Here is a 20050-nt window from a genome sequence, read left to right as displayed (position 1 = left end):
GTCCCAGGATGGAGACCTAATGCGAATGGAAGCTTTCCCTTTGCGAGAAATCGCGAACGGAAACTACGTTCATGTACCTTGGAGTAGGGGGGATTTAGCGGCATTCACTAATTCTTTCCCCAAGTTAAGAGAGAACCCCGTAGAGTGGCACAAGCAGGTAGAGAGGTTCGTGAAGATCTCTAAGGTGCTGTGGATCGATTTGAACACCTTGTTCGATATCGTAGTACCCGGAGATTTGTGGACGGCATGCAAACTTAGTATCGAATGGCCCACTTGTGAGCCTCCGAGAGATGCCCAGACGAATGGTCCATCCGATAGAGTCATGGAAAAGTACGAAAGGGTAATTGCATGGTTAAAAGAGAAAGTGCCAGTGCAAGACATAGATTGGGTTAAGATAGATCGAACAACTCAGGAACCTAAAGAGACAGTTCACGAATTCTACGAGAGATTGCTGAAAGCATTTAAACAGTATAGCGGGTTGGATGTCATGGATCCTAAAGACATAGGACAGTTTGTGTCGAAGTTTGTTCTAGGATTGAGACCAGACATAAGCCTAATGATTCAACAGCATTTGATTTGTTGGCAGAACAAACCGTTAGATGAGATTCTGAGGTATGCGAGGTACTGTAGCGACGAAATAGACTCAAAAGCAAAGAAACTTAAAGAAAAGCTGATGTTGGTGCAAATGCAATCAGCTGGAAAGGGTGGACAGCGGCAACAGGGAACAGGAATACCAGTAAAGAAACAGAATAATCAGAGCAGAGATGAGGAAGAAAGACCGAGACCGAGAATGGATATCGCGACACTGAAAAAGACAACGAGGTGTCATCAGTGTAATGAGGTGGGACATTGGAGACGCGAGTGTCCATATAATGTCGAGACGGGGGAATTAGAACAGGAAGAGGATGAGGTTCAACCCAGCATGGTAAAGGGAACAGCAGTCCCGAAGGGAAAGTTTATCAAAGGGGGGAATCAGACTCCTCGAGCCCCGTTTCCTCAACCGCCTCGCATTACAAATGGAGGAAAAACCTATAGACAAATGCCATTGTTCGTAGGAGGAGAAGAATGCTACTACGTTGATCCTCTTACGGGGCAACGGGTGAATAGAGAAGAAGACTGTACTATAGGTGCAGCCCTGGAAGTAGATCAGAGAGGACCCTACGTAGAGGCTGAAGTAGCTGGATGTCCTACGACCTTTTTGGTGGATACGGGGGCCACTCGATCCACGTTGAGATCAGCGGTAGTCCCAGGTCTGCCAATGTCGGGAGAGACGATTCAGGTGGTAGGAGTCGCAAACAGGAGGATGACGAATCCTCTGACAGAACCAGTATCAGTGAAGATAGGGAATTACAGTGATGAACATCAGTTTGTAATCTGTGATTCTAGCCCTGTGTGTCTGTTAGGAAGAGATCTGTTGTGTAAATTGAATTGCACAATACATTGCACACCTGAAGGAGTAGAAGTGCAGACCAACGATGAGGATGCCGATTTTAAAGTCGTAAACTCACAGGAATGCGTGGAACTATATCCTACCTTGACAGTGGAGGAGCTTCCACAGGATTTGAGGGAGAAAGTGTCAGCTGAAGTGTGGGATTTTACAGGAGAAGAAATAGGATTGATCAAAGGGGTAGAACCAGTAAAGATCATGGTAAGACCCAATGCTGAGTATCCGAGAATACCACAATATAAGTTGACACCGGAGACGATTGCAGGAATAAAGCCTGTGATCGAATCCATGATTAAGCAGGGAATACTGAAGGAGATCGTGGGAAGTCCATGTAATTCCCCGATTATGGGTTTACAGAAGCCTAGTGGAAAATACAGAATTGTGCAGGATCTACGAAAGGTTAATAATATCGTTGTCTCATGTTGTCCAGTGGTACCGAATCCATCAGTGATATTATTCCAGATACCGTTCCAAGCTGAATGGTTCACCGTAATAGATTTGTGCCAGGCTTTCTTTTCGATTCCTTTAGATGAAGAGAGCCAGTATCTTTTCGCTTTTAAGCTGGAAGATCGCGTTTTAACATGGTGTCGTATCCCTCAGGGGTATACAGAAAGCCCATCGATTTTTAACCAGCTACTGAAGAAGAATCTTGAAAGTCTAGTACTGCCCAAGAACTCGGTTCTAGTCCAGTACATAGACGACCTCCTAGTTGCGTCAGAAACTGAGGAAGCTTGCAAAGTAGACACCATTACCTTACTAAATCACTTGGCCGAGAACGGACACAAGGTGTCTCCAAGTAAATTGCAGTATTGTAAGACTGAAGTGCAATACTTGGGCCATAGGATTGAAAAGGGAAAGCGGAAGGTGTCTCCAGACAGAATGGAGGCGATCATGAAAATGAACGCGCCTACAACACAAAGAGAAGTCAGGATGTTTCTAGGCATGGTCGGTTATTGTTGGCAGTGGATAGCCAACTTCTCACTGAAGGCAAGACCGGTACTACAACTGACGCACAAAGGAGTAAGTGATCCGGTACCATGGGACAAAGATTGTTTGATGGCATTTTTGCAGCTGAGGGAGGACTTATGTCGTGCCCCGGCTTTAGGAATGCCTGATTACACAAAGCCATTCTTGCTTTACTGCTGCGAAAGAGAGGGATGCGCTTTAGCAGTTTTGGCCCAGATACACGGAGATGCGCGTAGGCCAGTGGCGTATTTTTCGGCTACATTAGATCCAGTAGCCGCAGCGTTGCCCGGATGTCTCAAATCCGTTGCTGCAACGGGTGTCAGCATTGAAAGATGTGAAAGTGTGGTAATGGGACATCAGTTAGTGGTGTACGTACCGCATTCTGTAGAATTGTTAATGACCAGGACTAAGACTCTGATAAACCAAGAAAAATACCAATATTGCCACGTTATTTGAATATTGGATCTCGGGTGATCTCTCGAATGACTGAATTAAGCAGTAATTCTCAATGAACCATGTTTCAGACTAAATCGGTTTTGTTTTATTTTTTAACTTAGGTGCATGTATCAGTTCAATATGCAATTTTTTGTTTTTTTGATTCAGGGAATATTTCCTTAATTCCACAATGAACACAGGTTTGAAACAAATAACAATATGCAAAACAGCAAAATCACGACTAGCACTCGTCATTCATACCACACAAAAACATCAAGATATAATACAAATGTTAACACTTTATACAATATCACAATTGAAATACAGACAAAGCATTGGAAATCAGCAAGTACACAATGTTATTATTTTCTGAAATGATCAAGGGTTCCTAATGCTGTATAGAAGAGGTCTACGCGTTTCGATAACCCCTGGTTGTGGGGAAATCTCATCAGGACCGTGTGCCTGTGAATGGAGAACGAGATTCGATCAGAAGGGGGGGACAAAACCAACTTCCTCTCAACGCTACAGTGGGGGAAGAGAAAACTAATCATACCTCTCAGTAGCTGGCTTTGCTCTTGTGGTTGTCACTGTTGGCAAAAAATGAGGGGGATTTAAACCTTTAAAGTGAAAGTGCCAGAGGGGCAATTATTCAATCTCGACAAGAACATTCACTCGTGTCTACTTACATCATGTTACGCCTACTGCGGCTGTTTGTTGAACTGGAAAAAAGGTCGGGGTGAAGCGGGTAGCTGGGGGGTGGAGGAAATGGTTTTAAAATTTGGGGCGAGCAACTCGGTTCCTTTGTTATCTTTTTAAAAAACAAGGAGACTTACTGTAATTTACTCAGCGCAGGGAGTTCACATGTATCTCTGTTTTAGTTGAATGAATCAGTAACGTGCTCCGGTTCCCTGTAAGTGAAATGGAGCATGTGTCAGGTGTCTGGAGTAGTTATGCAGATCGCCTTGCTCGCGGCGGTTCACTAGCTGGTGTGAGCGTTTTACCTGTAAGCGTCGTGTCCGCTATCTGACTCGGGGGGTCTGCGCTCATCGATCTCTGTTCAGTTAGTCCAGTGACCGGCGCCTTCCAGTCGGTATCCTAGCTCTCGCGTTCGGTTGTGGTTAAACTCACTTCCTGGTTACCCGGGGGTTATGGGGATTGTAGTTCTTTCGCCCGTTGTCATGGAGACGGGCCGCACTTAAGGTTTTTTGAAGTGTATGGGGCAGTAGGTCAAGGTCTCTGTGGGAAACAGCAGTGTGAATCTCAGTATTTTTATTAACATCAACGTATTAAAGGTGGTAAAGCTCAGAGAGTTCATTAAGACCGTTTATTGCAGAGTTAAATTTAACTATCAGCATTAAAGCAATGCTGATAGTTAAATTTAACTCTGCAATAAACGGTCTTAATGAACTCTCTGAGCTTTACCACCTTTAATACGTTGATGTTAATAAAAATACTGAGATTCACACTGCTGTTTCCCACAGAGACCTTGACCTACTGCCCCATACACTTCAAAAAACCTTAAGTGCGGCCCGTCTCCATGACAACGGGCGAAAGAACTACAATCCCCATAACCCCCGGGTAACCAGGAAGTGAGTTTAACCACAACCGAACGCGAGAGCTAGGATACCGACTGGAAGGCGCCGGTCACTGGACTAACTGAACAGAGATCGATGAGCGCAGACCCCCCGAGTCAGATAGCGGACACGACGCTTACAGGTAAAACGCTCACACCAGCTAGTGAACCGCCGCGAGCAAGGCGATCTGCATAACTACTCCAGACACCTGACACATGCTCCATTTCACTTACAGGGAACCGGAGCACGTTACTGATTCATTCAACTAAAACAGAGATACATGTGAACTCCCTGCGCTGAGTAAATTACAGTAAGTCTCCTTGTTTTTTAAAAAGATAACAAAGGAACCGAGTTGCTCGCCCCAAATTTTAAAACCATTTCCTCAAACCCCCAGCTACCCGCTTCACCCCGACCTTTTTTCCAGTTCAACAAACAGCCGCAGTAGGCGTAACATGATGTAAGTAGACACGAGTGAATGTTCTTGTCGAGATTGAATAATTGCCCCTCTGGCACTTTCACTTTAAAGGTTTAAATCCCCCTCATTTTTTGCCAACAGTGACAACCACAAGAGCAAAGCCAGCTACTGAGAGGTATGATTAGTTTTCTCTTCCCCCACTGTAGCGTTGAGAGGAAGTTGGTTTTGTCCCCCCCTTCTGATCGAATCTCGTTCTCCATTCACAGGCACACGGTCCTGATGAGATTTCCCCACAACCAGGGGTTATCGAAACGCGTAGACCTCTTCTATACAGCATTAGGAACCCTTGATCATTTCAGAAAATAATAACATTGTGTACTTGCTGATTTCCAATGCTTTGTCTGTATTTCAATTGTGATATTGTATAAAGTGTTAACATTTGTATTATATCTTGATGTTTTTGTGTGGTATGAATGACGAGTGCTAGTCGTGATTTTGCTGTTTTGCATATTGTTATTTGTTTCAAACCTGTGTTCATTGTGGAATTAAGGAAATATTCACTGAATCAAAAAAACAAAAAATTGCATATTGAACTGATACATGCACCTAAGTTAAAAAATAAAACAAAACCGATTTAGTCTGAAACATGGTTCATTGAGAATTACTGCTTAATTCAGTCATTCGAGAGATCACCCGAGATCCAATATTCAAATAACGTGGCAATATTGGTATTTTTCTTGGTTTATCATTGTTAGTGAGGCTTGTCCTTATTGCCAGTCAGCCCAGACCCTGTACATGGTGTCAGGACTAAGACTCAGCATCTGACAAATAGCAGGCTCATACGCTACGAGCAAGTCATACTGGCTGCCGAGAATGTGACCCTAAAGAGATGCTCCGTCTTGAATCCTGCAACTTTGATGCCACTTCCAAATGAGATTGATGATGAAATTTGTACAGATCATGACTGCCTTGATGTGACTGAACTATGCACCAAACCGAGACCAGATATCGTGGATGAGCCATTGACTGACCCCGATGAAATATTCTTTGTTGATGGTTCATGTGTAAGAGACGATATTGGTCAGCTGAGAGCAGAATATGCAGTTTGTACTATTACCAGAGTTGTGGAAGCCGCCTGCCTGGAAGGAGTACATTCCGCTCAGGTAGCTGAAATTATTGCTTTGACCCGTGCCTGTTTAGCAGGTAACAAAATTCGAGTCACCATATACACCGATAGCCAGTATGGTTTCGGGGTAGTTCACGACTATGGGCAGTTATGGTCTCAGAGAGGTTACATGACCTCCTCGGGTTCTCCAATTAGGAATGGAGAATTCGTGAGATTATTGTTAGAGGCATTGCAAGGTCCGTCAGCCATAGCAGTTGTCAAATGTGCTGCGCACACGAAGAACGTAGACTTTGTGTCGCAAGGCAATCGTTATGCTGATGAGGTAGCGCGTTACTGCGCAGAACATGGTTATTCTCACACCAATGTAGAAGTGGGGGGAATACAGGAAAGAACTGAATTGACAATGTTGTTAGACACTGTAGATACGTGGGATGAGCTAAAGAGTGTTCAGGAAAATGCACCAGAGGAGGAGAAAAAGGGCTGGGAGACAGCTGGATGTACTAGAAGTGAGATGAATTTTTGGATCTCTGCAGATGGGAGAGCAGTTTTACCAAACGAGCTTGTTAGTCCAATGGCAAGGAAATTGCATGGATCAGCACACATAGGTAGAGATGCTATGGTGAGAGTATTCAGACAAACGTGGTTTAACCCGAAGTTTAGAGTAGCGGCAGAAGCAGTATGTCAGCGATGTGCGATCTGTCAGCAGCTAAACGTAGGAAAGAGAACACCAGTTACATTGAGTCACATTGGGAGGTCTGGGGGGCCTTTCAATAGGATGCAGCTTGACTTTATCGAAATGCCTAAATGCAATAGACTCAGATACGTTTTAGTGATTGTCTGTATATTTTCTAGATGGGTTGAAGCTTACCCGACACGTAGGTGCGATACACTCACAGTAGCGAAATTGTTGCTTAGAGAGTTGATACCGAGGTTTGGGGTGCCATCCTCTTTGGAATCGGACAGAGGAACTCATTTTAACAGCGAAATAGTGAAGATGTTGTGCTCAGCTTTGGGTATCGATCAGAAGCTCCATTGCAGTTATCGACCAGAAGCTTCAGGGATTGTAGAGCAAATCAACAGCACGATAAAATCAAGACTCGCCAAAGTTTGTTCATCAACATCCCTGAGTTGGCCAGACGCACTTCCATTGGTTCTTATGAGCATACGTAGCACACCAGATAGGAAAACAGGTCTCTCTCCACATGAGGTGCTAATGGGGAGAGCTATGAGATTGCCATCGGTTCCGACTGCAGCGTTGTTGAACATCACAGACGATTTGATCTTGGACTACTGCAAGGGACTATCTGATGCCATTAATTCTGTGTCCCTCCAGGTCCAGGCTGCAGAGGTTCCATCAGCACAAGACTTGTGCCATGACCTGTGTCCGGGGGACTGGGTCCTGGTGAAGAAGCACGTTAGAAAGAACTGTCTAGACGTGCGTTGGCGAGGACCGTTTCAAGTCATACTTGTTACGAACACTGCAGTAAAGTGTGGAGGCCTGCCAAACTGGATACATGCTTCACACACCAGAAGAGTGCCAACACCTCTAGAAGAAACAGCTCCTCTCTCGGATGAGAATCCAGCGGAAAGCGGAGAAGCCACAGAGGGGGAAAGCCAAGCTGAAGAGGTGATCGAAGAAGCTGAGCCTGTGTCGGAGCAGGCCGACGATGGTCAGGACACCAGTGGGACCGAAGTCGTCTCAGGAGAAGAAAGTAATTGGGAGTTCGAATCAGATAATGAACAAGCTGTGAGCGATCAAGAGACAAGTCCAAGAACAAGGAGCGGGAGGACAAGGAGTGACGAAGCTAGTTGGCCGGAGAGAAGGAGAAGGCCAAGCTTAAAAGCAGATCAAGAAAGAACCCTTGTCCCGATCGCTGAAGAGTCGGACCAAGAAGAAGAAACTACAGACTCAGGCACTGAGAGTCCAAGAAGATCAAGAAGGGTACGTGTGCCCTGCAGAAGGTACGCCACCCCAGAGTGGACCTATCTAGCAGATGTCTTGGGGACAGAAATCTGGGAGAGTGAAAGAAGTGAAGGTAATCGATCTCGATCCATTTGTGGCAGTGGAGATATGGATGTTGACGCCTGGACTCGAGACTAATGGGTTACTGACTTTCACACTTCCCATACCCCCATACCTAAGTCGGATCAAAGATCTAGTGCTAAATCGATTACAGTTTCTGACTTTTTGTCATCAAATTCCAGAAGAAGAAGAAAAAGTTGTTCGTTTTGAACTATTGGAACTTGTTGTTAAAGCTGCAGGTACGAGAATAATTGTTGATGCATAAAAACTTTTGTATATAAGCTATAAAGAAGAAGATAACCTAGAGCCGAGTGGAAAGAAGAATAAATTTAGGGATTACATTTAGAGGACGGAGAAGGGTTAGGGTTGTCTGTTGCTAAAGAGAAAAAGACATTGTTGCGAAAAGAGACTTTTGTTGTTAAATAGCACTTTCAAAGACTGAGAAGAAAAACTTTCCTCGCAAAGGAAGGAGTTGCGCTGTTTTGATAACATGGAGAACGGCAACCCAAACCGAAAAGCTAGATGCATAATAGGTACCCTAATAGCAGTAGTAATTTTTCTCATAATTACAGTAGTAACCACATCATACATGGTAGGACATGCAAGTGAAAAAGAGACAGCAGAGATAAAGCATGTAACAACTTTGAAACCTGCTCTTGTGGGGAAGAAGGAGGAGAGCAATGTCATCCGTGAAAAGGCGTTACTGGCAGATGAAGCTCGTAGATTACATGTAGACGAGTCACAGGGAAACTTTAGGTCAAATGCATATGCCAAGTTATTGTATGAGTATATCGATGCCATGGAGGCCAAGGAATGTTACGTTTGTATGCAATTGCCGGCTTCCGTAGACGAAGGCATCCGATATCATCATCTCCCACTGACTTATGGGATAACATGTAGTTTACTGCTTAGTATATTTTATGGTAGGGAAGGATTTGAGTACTACTTTTCAAATTATGATTCGGTATTGCCTGAAGTCCCGAATTATAAGCAAATGAATAAGTGGGACTATTACAAAAAGGAAGACAGATTGACAAAGTTCTTTCTTCCTTGGGATACACTAGATACATCATACGCATGCAGAAATAATCTGACTTGCAAAGTGTCAGAAGTAGAGAAAAAGTTTATAGGACAAGTAGACGATAGATACAGAAGGCAGAAGATTCTGAAAATGTCAGGACAGTGGAAAACTGATTGGACTGAAGAAGAAAAGGCACATAAGAAGAAAGGTAGCAATGGTCCAATAGCTTTGGATAGAACGCAGAAAGGGAAGTTATGTTTAACTCGAAGCAAGACGTATTATGAAAGTGTATTTGTAGGTGAAGTAAATTGCGAACATGCTTTTCGTTTAGAGTACTACACGAAGGATTTTATGAAAGGGATGCAAGCGATTCCTAATGTATATTTTGTATGTGGAAGAAATGCCTATGTAAAACTACCCGACAATTGGTATGGTTCGTGTTACTTGGCAATTGTCTTCCCCAAAATATATCATGCAAAGGATTTAGCGATCATAGAAGGAAAGGCTTCGACAAGAGCGAAAAGGGAAGTAGGAGATGCAGAAGTAGTTGGAGACATATTTGGAGCGATGTTTCCTATGTTAGGTTTGATACTTAACGATGTTAAGATCAGGAGACTAGCTACAGTCGTAGATAGATTATCTGCAAGTACTGCAAGGTCATTAATGCTAGTAGAAGGAGAGATGCAGTCGATTAGAGCAATGGTTCTTCAGAACCGACTTGCTTTAGATGTACTGCTAGCAAAAGAGGGCGGAGTTTGCAAGGCTTTGAAGGTCCAAGAATGTTGTACTTACATTCCAGACAATTCAAAACCACTTGAGAAAGTCATACAGAACATTACACAGATACATAAAGAAATCGAAGATTTATCAAAAACAAATGTTTGGGAAAAAGTAGGTCATGGAGTAGGAAAGGTTGGAAGTTGGTTTGCCAACCTTGGTAAAAGCGTTGTGTGGTATATATTAAAACCTGTATTGATAGTATTGATTTGTATAATCACATTATTAGGGTTTGTGAAATTGTACAAATGGTATAGGTCGAACCGGTTACAAAGATCCATGCGAGAGCAAGAAAGGAGATTAGCTGCTTTACAAGATCCACAGTATAAGAGTTTAAGAGCTCTCGAAACGATAAAAAGAGGGAATATTGTAACTAGTTCTGTGTAAGGGTGCTATTCAAATTGCATTTAGTGATGACTCCCAGAAGTCATCAAAGGGGGGAATTGAGAGAGCGCAATTTGAATAAAACGTATATCCGAGCCATATTTACAAGCATATCGTATAACGTAGGAATGAAATGTATATCGTAACATGAAGTTGACACTTATAGCATAAAGTTAACCGATGTAATCAAGGTAATATAGGAAATGTAACTGTATTTACTCTTGAACATGCATTAGATTTAGAAGGCCCGTATACGTAGTGGGCTAATGTAGGAATGTGTAGAAATGCTTACGAATTGAAGAACGTGCAAAGTGGAATTCATGTACATGTGTAACTTTAAATGGAGAAACGGCGAGAAATATAACATGGAGAGATGTGCAGAGAGCATACATAACGAAGTAACGAATGAGAATGTAAAGTTATATTCTAGGTAATTTATATTCTATGTAGAATGTATTCACTTAAGCAAACGATTTACTAAATGCGATTATATATAAATGTGTGTTAAAGGTTATACTGTGTAGAAAGCTTCTTGTAAGAATGTTAGAAGGGTTTAGGTCATGTGTGATTTTAACCTAGCTGACCAAGGGTTCGCAGGAGTGTAGTCCGCTGTTTGTAATTTAGTGGGCTCACAGGAGTCGTGAATAGCCTTGATGTGAACGTGCGAGCCAAGGAGTCTAGTCTTTGTTAGATTTAAGGTGACAATGCCGGACGGAGTTTATGGCCTAAACGTGATAAGGGGCGCTTGGAATTTGAGTCTTGTTTTGAAATGACCATTCACAGGACCAAGAAAGGTTATGCATATAGTTGTAAAGAATAAAGTTCTGCTGAGGTGATAGACTTTTGCTCCGAAAGGACAACTGATATGTCAATGAAGTCACCAGCAAGAAGACGAAGATGGCGCCTAAGGAGAAGGGTCAACTTAACGGACGACGGAAGGAGATGAAGACATGGAAAAGAGCAAAGAATGAGATCATGGGGAAAGTCCGCGGTGGGCGTCGAAGGGGCGTTCCACCCACACTGTGATTGTGTATTTTAGGGACAGCACCCCGGGGAGAAGATAGCGAAGGGTGAAGCGAATTGCGAGAGCGAAGGCGAAGGCGAAGAGCTCAGAGTAGATGACTTGAGCAGATGCGCTGAGAGAGATCAGAGCGCAAGAGAGCAGTAGGCCGAGGACCCTTAGAGAGCTGATGGGTAGGCAGAGAGGGTACTGCTTCTCGATAGGAATTACCATTAGGAGTTAAGAGAGTTTGAACTTCTTTGGAAGTCAAATTGCTGACACCTTTTTAGGTAAGGAACTTGCGAAGTAGGGATGTCACTTAGTATAGAGTAGGGACAGAATTAACTTGTCTATTTTTTTGTAGATGACGCAACAGGACCACATTGTATCTATGCTTTAATCTGGAGATTTGGAACAGAATTTGGAACAGATTTGGAATTGACTTTTTATTGTATTCTTTTGTATACTTATTGAGATTTATCCTGAGAGGATTGTATATGCACTTAATCCTGATTATATAAAAACTTTTAAAACTTCATTAGTTGTAAGTGGTTCTTCAGAGTTGCGTCAGTCTATGGGTTTTATCTAACCTATGCGGGGTTTGTCTTTTACTCAATGACAGAAAACAAGCGATCCAAAATTGACGAATGAGATAAGTTATTAAATTGATCATAAAAAGATATTAAAATCTCATTCCCCGCAATAGCCTATAGTATTTATAATACAGTTGTTGGAAAATATGACACGTTTTGACAGAGCATACCATCCCCCAGTCTGTAAAAAAGTCCTGCTCTCTGTTGTGACTAGGTACCACAACAGTCGAGCATTTTGTAACCATTGTTGTCATACCCAAAAAGTCGAAGTATGTGGCACTAACATCCATAGCTTCCTATAATTTGTCAAGATATTTGAGTCTTTTCCTGCTTTTAGACTAACCTCCTACATTTAAACATTACAATACGTATCTCTGATTGGTTCCTACCTGAGATGTCATTTGATACTTCTTAAAAGGCTATTTGCTCTGCAATCGAAAAAGCAGATGCTATATTGGCAACTACTGTGAAAGACAGATAGAAATATTGTCCAATTTGTTTTGTGGGTTTCTTAACTGTATTATGAAGTGTTTAGCATTGGCCTGCCTTTGTATACATGGTTCCCACTTCAGATCTGTACCATAACTCTGCATTGGTTAGTATGTTTGCTCCAAAACTTGAATAGAAAAATGAAGCAGAAATGTTGTGTCAGAAAGCCACTGTTCAGATCCAGAACAGATGACCAGATGATCCAAAGTCCCTCTTAGCCACCCCTGACTCATTCTTTGGTATAGGGAACAAAGCAGGGCATAAACACGGAGAAGTTGATGGACAAGTAAGAAACAAAATCGACTATTTAAAAATGAAAGTCAAGCAAAAAAAGTGAATATCTAGAGAGGACGTAAATTAAAAATGTATAATGTTTAGGTAAAGAACAATTGATCATGGCTTCATTGGAATAAAATATAATACCATTCAGCATGTAAATATGGTAAATATTCAAAAATCTTATAATAAGCTGAAGGGAAATATTCGGAAAAATATATATTTTTTATTAGCGAACATAATAGGAAAAACACACGAGAGGAGCTGGGGGTGGAGTAAGTGGCTTGCTTGTTACAGATATTGGGTCCACTCCAAATAGTGATATTCTCATTTAGACATTTTCAGAGTAAAAATCTCCTAAGCAGATGATGTTTGCTAAAATCCTAATGGCTCTGGATTCGGTCAGCCAATACACTTGCTCTAAAAGCTTACGTGAAAATAAAATCATTGGGACGGGGTAGGTGTCAACTGAAGGGGTAAAAGTTTTAAGATCAGGGTAATTAACTAATGGTTGCATGAAGTCCAATTGTTTGTGCTTTTACCTGGTGAAATCTGACAAGGAAAATTGTGGGGTGTGGTCATGACCAATACATTGAGAATTATCTGTGCAACTTCCTGTTTATGCAGCTATTGCAATGTAGGCTTCAACTCAGAATCAATTTGTAAGTCTCAAAAACTCATACTATGAGCTAACACCATCTTACTTACCGTCTTGGCCAAATGGGCGCTATTTCCAAAATCTAGGTAGTCACTTACACCTAAGGCTGGCACCTGAACGTCAGCAGTAGACTGAATCCATGCTCGAGTGAGCTCAAGTGAAACATTAGATATTAAAGGGCCATATGTCAACTCTGATTACAAGGCTACTCAGTACTTACATGGTGTCATGCCAGTCAGCTTCTGCAGAAAACAGGAAGTTCAAAAAGCCTAATGGGATGCAACTCAGTAGTTACACAATTGCCACATGTGCACTTAATTCTGGTACTCTGCTTGATGTACTCATTAGTCCATTATATTTAACATGCAGGGATATCCCTGATAATGATTGCCATGGCAAAAAATGCTCCCATAGACCTCTCGCCCCTTGTTAAACTCCCGACCTTAGGACTGAAAAAGCCTCTTGTAAAAAACTGGAAAGGAGATGGCGTTCGACTAATCTATCTGCTGATAAAATAACCTATAAACTGTCCATATCAGTTTACCACCGCAACATAAAGACAGCCCGTAAAATTCATATTGCAAAACCTATTGATGAAGCTGGGAACTCATCAAAAACTCTTTTTAAAATTCTCCATTCCTACTTAAACCCAGCAGCCTGCAGCTCAGATCCAAGCCCATCCTAAACTCTCTCAGATGCTCTGGCTGATCATTTTCAAGGCAAAATAAAGGAGATTTACCTAAACTTATTGCCTATCATCCCTGAGTTTCATAAGAAGCCTATTGCCCCTTCTCCTTGCATTGACTCTTCCATTAGTCTCTGTAATTTCACAGTAATCTCCACAGAAACCACCTCTAACCTTCTAAACTCTGTGACTTCTGGCTCTCATTCAGATATCTGCCCTCCTACTGTCCTGTTGAATCTTGCTTCTGAACTAGCACTGCAAATCTGTTCCCTAATTAATCTATCAATGACTTCTGGGAAAGTGCCCATTAAAAAAACAACAACTCTGCTCCCACCGATTTGGCTAACTACTGCCCCATTTCCCTCCTCCCTTCGCTGTCTCAGTTATTGGAAAACTATATTAACTATTAATTGACAACCTACCTTAAGACTAACAGACTACTAGATGGCTCTCAGTCTGGTTTTAGACCCCTTCACAGTACTGAGACAACCATGCTTGCAGTCACCGACCATATTAAATGCTCACTTGACACTAATGTCCCACCAATATTGGTTTTATTAGGTCTGTCAGCGGCATTTGATACGGATAAGGTGTACCACCTCCGACTTATCAACAGACTCCATGATCTAGGGATTCAAGGAATGGCCCAAATGGTTAGCAGATTTCCTGTTACAAAAATCCCAAACTATCATCCTTGGCCCCTAAAGGTCTACACCGATGCCACTGACCTATCGGTTCCTCAGGGCTCTTATTTGAGCCCTACTCTTTTTACTATTTACATGGCCCCTCTTGCTAATATAGCCAGAGGTTTTGGATGTGATATTATCTGATACACTGATGATTCACAGCTACTTTTCTCTTTTGGCTCTAATCTGTCCAAATCTAAAGCCCTGTTCTCCTTCGGGATGAAGGCCATAGCCACCTGGATGTTGAAAAAGAGACTCCAACTCCATCCTACAAAAACTGAAGTTATGCTATTCGGGCAAGCCCAACTTCTATGGGCCCCAGAATTGGTGCTAGCTGAACTAGGCCCTAGCCCTACACCCAAATTGGTAGTAAAAAATCTTGGTGTCTGCTTAGATCAATGTCTTTCTGTGAAAGAACATATTACTTCAACCACAGTGTATTGCTTTCATATGCTAAGCCTGTTGAGAAGAGTTTTCCCCCTATTACCTCCTTCTACAAGGAAAACCTTTGTTCAAGCCCTGGTATTCAGATGCCTTGATTACGGCAACTCACTTCCGGAGTCCATCAACGAGAATCTACTGCCCAAACTTCAGGTGGTCTAAAACACTGCCACACATCTTGTCTGCAACCTCCCTCCGCGCTCGACCTCAGCCCCTCTTTTGAGTTCCCTACATTGGCTTCCGATGAAAAAAAGAATCATTTTTAAATGATGTTACCGACTCCACTGTGCCTTTGGCGGCAAAGGGATTTCCTTTCTAGCAGCTAAGATTCTGCCCTAAACTCCAGTGAGATCCTCAGATCCAGTGACAAAACTCTGCTTAAAGTCCCCAGTTTGAAGAAGGCCTGGGCTGGCCGAAGATCTTTCTCATTCCTTGCCCCATATCTTTGGAATAATCTACCCACACTGCTTTGGCTCTGTAAAAACCGTTTTCTTTTTAAGAAGGCACTTAAGACTCACCTATTCTAGTCAACTGCAGTATGTCCTCTGCCCCTGTCTTGCGCGGAGATAGCCCTTTGGGGCTGATTCGAGTGCATAATAAATTAAAATAACATAACAAAACATAACATGCTAGGATCTTAGGGCCTTACTATGAGTTTGGCGGTCTTTGTTTAGGACCACACGTGGCAGTCTAAGGAAAAGCGTCAAGCCTGTGGTGCACCGCCTGCCGGACTCTGAATTGAATCCAGGGTGGGTGGGCAGAGTGGCGGTGTTGTCACAGCAGTGGTCTGTTAGGCTCATAAGAGAGCCTAACAAGCAGACAACTGCAGTGCCGGCGCCTACTGCATGTTCCTCCAAGGTGTGGCATGACCATGTCATGCATGCCACACCGTGCATAGATGAAGGTGCAATTACAGGGGGGCACAACATGTGCCCCACCTGCATGAGCCCCTATGGCCAGATGCACCCGAACCGTACCTGCGTTTCTACCACCCTTTTCATGGTGGGCTCCCCACCATGAAATGGGAAGTGGAAAAGCAGATCGGAAAATGCTCTGCTGTACCTGCATTGTGTACACCAACATTTACTGCCTTTTTCCACACGGCCACCGCTGTCTAATTCTCAATCTCGGCGGAAATGGCGGTCTTGTGGTTGTCCCACCGCTACCATCGTAATACGGCTGGTGAATCTACAATGATGGTGCTGATTGAAGAGCCATATTATCAAGAACGGCGATAACATTATCGCCCCTTTAGCGGCAGGAAACTGCCGCTAAAGCAGCGATAAGGGGCTTGATAATATTCCATCCCATAATAGCTCAGGTTTGATGTCCATACTAGAACCTGAGCTTCTATGGGAATTCTCAATGGCATATCATCAAGACCCTAATCGCCGCTTTATCAGCATTTTCCTGCCGCTAAAGTGGTAATAATGTTATCACCGTTTTTGATAATATGGCCCTTAGTGTGCTAAAATGTGCCTAGCACCAACAGGATTGTTTGTCCTCTTTGTTTTATTTGGACATTTTAATGACCTGCAAGTATAATGCTGCTAGCTCACATTCAGTGTCCACTGTGGAAGCAAAATCAATTACCAGTGTGATAACTGCCGTTTATTCAGGTTAAGGACCAGGCCATAGAGAGTAATATTGGTTTCTGGTCTCTGATACCATGGTCATGTCTTAAAAAACACATGCATTATCTTCAGTTTAACAGAGAGCTTCCCTCTTCTTTGTACAATTTAATCAATACGGAGGATGAAAATACAAAATATCCTTTGTAGGTGACTATAACTTCTGTCATAGAAATGACCACATAATATCAAGAGCAAGCTTACTCCACACACTCAACTCTCACTGGCCAACAAAACTTCTATTAGTCTCCAACATATTTACATGACATTTATGTACATGCTCTTTCTTCAGCAACAAAGTAACATTAGAGGAAATCATCTTGCCAAAATTCATCTCCCGAACCTTCTTATTTTTATATACTCTATATTTGGATGTTTAACCTCTGGGCAGAATGGGTCCCTCAAACTGGTCCTAACTGCATCTCTCCTTCCATAAACATGGAAATCAATTTTGCTTTCGAAATAGTAAATTTGACAATTTAATAAGTCTGCAGAAAAGGGCTCACAATATTGAACAGGCTGCTCAAGTGTCAAATTTCAAATGTGCATCAGTGAGAGAGGATTTTCCTTGCACATCTGTGGAAAACCCTGGGGCATATTTACAAGCCCCTATCGCCACAGGAACATCACTTTTACCAACGTTCCTGTTTGCCTTATTTACAAGGCAGAGTTAAGCCACTTAATGTGGCCTAATGCCACCCTGAAATAAGGCACCCTTTCATGCTATACTTAGACTGAAAGGAGTGGGCAAAGGGTGTTGCGGTGGGCATTACGCCGCAACACCCATTGATGTTTACGCTACCCACTATTTACAAGGGTTGTGTAAATAGGAGGCAGAGCCAAAATGAAAACCAGGGAAAACCTGGTCTTAACATGGTGAAACAAGGAGACATGCTTTATTTCTCCTCGTTTTTGCTGTTTCTGTGTTTACTGCATTGTGCAGCTCACATAAAACAGCAAAACGCAATAAATTAATGTTTATGTGCAGGAAGGGACAATGCAGCACACATAGAAGTTTCAAATCGCAATTTGTGATAAACAATCATTCCCTCAAAGCAGTCAGCCTTGCACCATAGACTAGACTGCTTAATTTAGTGCTAGTGATAGGAAAGCACAGGGATGTGTAATATCTTTGTAAATATGGCTCATCTCTGCGTTTTCGGAATGGCGGAGTGTGGCGTTAGCATTTTGTGCTTAAAGCCACACTGTGCATATCCTTGTAAATATGCTCCACTGTGACTTCAGCTTTGGAACGGTAATAAAGGGTAGGTATGTATGTTAAAAGCAATGTACTAGCCTTTTCATTTTTAAATCTCAAATCTTTTGAAGTCAGCTGTATTTGTACTTCATGAGTGATATGCTAGCAGTATATTGCTTAAAAGGGTAATGTGAGATGTACGAAGGTTCCTTTTTTCATTTCCCAAAGAGTGATTCTCTAGAAATCACTATTTAGGAAATGCAAATTCTTATGTACATACCCTGCGATTGCTATTAGGAAATCGTTACTAGGAAATCCTAAACCATTTGCTTCTATGGCCCACATGCATCAAGCATTTTTGGAGTCGCAAACGGTGCGATTCCTTAAAATCGGCCGTTTGCGATTCCAAAAATGCTTTTTGGAATGCATCAAGCATTTTTTGAAATCGCAACATTTTTGCGATTTCCAAAAATGCGATTGCTTTTAAGAAATCGCAAATTTGCGATTTCTTAAAAGCAATGCATGAATACTTTTGAAATTGCGAATTTGCAATTAGAGGGACAAATTTACAGAGTAGTTGAACTACTCGGTAAATTTGCAAAAAGTGTAATTAACACATAAAACGCATTTTAAAAGCATTCATGTTACGGACACACATGTCCTTAGGACATGTGTGTGTGCAACATGATGCGAAAAATACATTTCAGGGGTGCAGGGGGGGTTCATTTGAACCCCCTCACCACCCTTGAAATGCAATCAGGATTTGCGATTTTGAAATTGCGAATTCGCAATTCCTATTCATTCCTATGGGCCTTTTGGCCCATAGGAATGAATGGGAATTGCGAATTCGCAATTTCAAAATCGCATTTTTTATGCGATTCGGTAGAAATAGCGATTTCTACCGAATTGCATAAATATTTAAAAAATTAATCATGCATAGGCTTTTGCGATTTCTAAATTGCGAATCGCTTTTTATCGCAATTTAGAAATCGCAAAAGCCGAGATTGATGCATGTGGGCCAATGTGCCTGAAGGCCCATTGGAATGAATGGTTTTGCATTTCCAAAATTGCGATTTCTAATAGGAAATTGCAATTCAGGAAATTCAAACCCAAGGGTGCAACTGGCCTTAATGCCCCCTTGGAGGCACTCCCTAATTCAGAGTGCACATGTAAGTGCACATATGCCCTGGGGGCATAAATGCGTGTCATGTCACATTAAAAAATGCATTTTTAAAATGTTACCATGGTTACCATCGGCTTTGAGTCGATGATAATAGCATTTCCTAAATGCCCAATATGCATAGATAGTCTCTATTTGGTATTCCTAAATTGCTGTCGCAATTTGTGAGTTCTAAGAGGTAGAAATCACAAATTGCGAAGTATTTCGGGCCTTTCAGGTACATGCATCAAACTCAGCATTTGCGATTCCTTAATTGCGATTTTTAAGGAATCGCAATTAAGGAATCGCAAATGCCTATGCATTAAAAAATCGCTAAATAAATTGCGATTTCTTAGAATTCCTTAATTGCGATTAGCATTTTGCCAATCGCAATTAAGGAATCCCTTCCCATTCATTCCTATGGGCCTAGAGGCCCATAGGAATGAATGGGAAGACAATCTCAATTTGCGATTCGCAATTAGCTAATCGCAAATTGAGATTGCGATTTCAAGGGTGCAGGGCACCCTGTTGCACCCCTGAAATCAAACAATGCATGGGCATGTGTGTGCACCACATGAAAGTTAAAAAAATGCAAAATATTGCATTTTTCTAACATTTCGCAAAATTACCATGAGGTCCAACCTCATGGTAATTTTTTCTCTCTAATTGCGAAATTGCAATTTTTTTCAGTTTCATGCATTGCTTTTAAGGAATCGCAAAATTGCGATTCCTTAAAAGCAATCGCACTTTAGAAATTCGCAAAAATAGCGATTTCATCACTTTTTGGTTAATGCATCCCAAATAGTGATTTGGGAATCGCAAACGGCCGAATTTTGCGATTCGCACCGTTTGCGATTCCTAAATCGCTTGATGCATGTGCCTGTTTGTACCTATGAAAAGGCCACTTAGCATTTCTTAACGGGCCGAAATAGCCATTCAGCCTGTTAAGGAATGCTCAATGGCTTCGTACATCTGCCCCAATGTTACAAGTGGGAGTGTGCGTGCACTCTGCAGGTTTTCCCTCTGCAGTTTTGTAAAACCTATTTTTCAATAACTAATTAGCAGA

Source organism: Lissotriton vulgaris, chromosome 7, assembly GCF_964263255.1.
Source record: "Lissotriton vulgaris chromosome 7, aLisVul1.2, whole genome shotgun sequence".
NCBI classification, from domain to species: domain Eukaryota; kingdom Metazoa; phylum Chordata; class Amphibia; order Caudata; family Salamandridae; genus Lissotriton; species Lissotriton vulgaris.
Note: the sequence above shows the minus strand (reverse complement) of the source record.